This window comes from Crassostrea angulata, unplaced genomic scaffold, assembly GCF_025612915.1.
Source record: "Crassostrea angulata isolate pt1a10 unplaced genomic scaffold, ASM2561291v2 HiC_scaffold_129, whole genome shotgun sequence".
NCBI lineage: Eukaryota > Metazoa > Mollusca > Bivalvia > Ostreida > Ostreidae > Magallana > Magallana angulata.
This window is the reverse complement of record NW_026441684.1, coordinates 19,157-21,372: the sequence shown is the minus strand read 5'-3', so window position 1 is coordinate 21,372 and position 2,216 is coordinate 19,157.

Below are 2,216 nucleotides of genomic sequence, written 5' to 3'. Positions count from 1 at the left end.
TGTTACCACTGCATATATAATTAATACTATTTGCATATAGTATGAAATTGATCTTAAGGCAGCTATGGCGTTCAATATACCCAGCCCTAGGCTTCCTTTCGTTCTATGAGAGGTGGAGGAGCCCCAAGACTCAGAAACGTCTTGGTTAAGAAACCAATTGAAAACAAGTATATCTTTGACTTTTTGCCTCTACACAACAAACAATTGTAGACAGCCCGTTTACCAATTAATATGCCCACCGGTTTGTATGACGGTTTGGCATGGAGACACAGAGCCAGACATGCCACCAACTCAACCAAATGCCCCCTTAGACCGCCACAGACATCGATATGATGTTCCACCATCACATACCTGAGGGATACATTCCCCTTTTGTATGATCGGCCGCATGTCTCTATGCAAATTGTTTATGAATGCCTGATTGCCCAACTCCTATCTAATCTAAACAGGTTTGGATCTGCAACATTAATGTTTGTTTATGTAATCCCCCCACCAAGTTCGCAAACAAACTAAAAAATAGCTTTGCTTATCTTCTTGCGCTTCTTGTCTTTTTTTACCACCATTAAGATGGGCTCCAAGCCAGTTACGGTGCTTTCTTTAGTCATTCATGGGGGATATATAGGTGGCAGGATTTTCTTTTTTTAAATGATGGATTGGTTATGTAAACTCTGCCTCGTATTTCTGATCGCACTTGTTTGGACGGTTTAAGGAAGTCCATACTGTTTGCTAGTGATGCAAAACTGGTGGCCGTATTAGCTACGGACATCAGAATTTAAATACGCCAGTTCCTTCACGAGGTCAATATTTTTAACTTAGAGATCGCCTGAGCACATTGAAAAGTAAAGTTAGTTAAAAGTCGTGTAGCAGTGTACATACATTGTATGACTGCATATCTACTTAAAGGGACATGGTCACGATTTTGGTGAAATTTCATTTTTTATTTTTAGTGTTTATAATGATTAAGAAATGCCTTTCTAATTTTCAACCAAAATTTGAGTGTCAGTTGTAGAGTTATGAGCAAGATTCAGAGCTCACAATTCTCTAGGGATACAAATTGTTTAGGGAATATTATGGAATATACATGGAATACTAAATGGGATTATCTTTAAAACTGCCAGGAAAGATCATTAAACAGTTAGTCTACATGTTGTTTGAATACTTTTTGTATTTGTTTTAATATGAATGAATAAAATCTACTTCTTTTGAAAATCTATTACTTTTAGTAAGCTCTCTCGTAGTTTTGGTATTTTGAAGTTGACGTTAAGCGTAGTATTTAGTTTGAACCAGAAGTATTATCTGTCGTTTGAAAAAAAAAATCAAAACCATCAGATATTATCTACAGTTTTAATTTAATACAATGGAACCGCTGACTTATGATACGAGACCTCATTCTTGGCTCAATGCAATCTTGTAGGCAGGACTATCGAATTTGTTCAAAAGACGTGTCAAACCCTCGTCCAGTGAGAACTCATTATAGCGTTATATAGTTTATCTAAATAATCTATATATATGGATCAAAATATGACAAAAATGTTTGAAACTTAGAAATGATTATCTTTAATAGTTTTACTTTCTAATATCATAGTCAATATTTGTTTTAAAAAAGTCCGTAGATGATTTGTATGTAAATCAGCGGGAACATCATGATTTTACATGTTACTTAGATTTTTTGAAATCGATGTAAAAAGTACTTGAAAACATAAATTAAAAAAAATTCAATGAAGTATCAAAATTGTTTTCAGGGCGCTGTGAAAGAGTAGAGGTTTACTATTCAATTCCAAAATTTAACCAATAAAATTTCGCACGCACGCACGCACGCACGCACGCACACACGCACGCACGCACGCACGCACGCACGCACGCACGCACACACACACACACACACACACACACACACACACACACACACACACACACACACACACACACACACACACACACACACACACACACACACACACACACACACACACACACACACACACACAAGTTGGTCCGTGTGACGTAATGAAACTACAAAATTAGGAAGTCAACGATAAGCAAGCAACTTTTTTTCTCTCCAAAGGACGAGTATCTTAGTAAGGCAAATGCAAAAGATTTTTAATACACATACTTTTACACTCTCTTAGTCTAAGTCTTATACTTAAAAAAGAAAATCGAAGTACAAAAACTGTTTTAAATGACCTTTAAGACGCTTTTTTTTTTAAAAAAAACAAT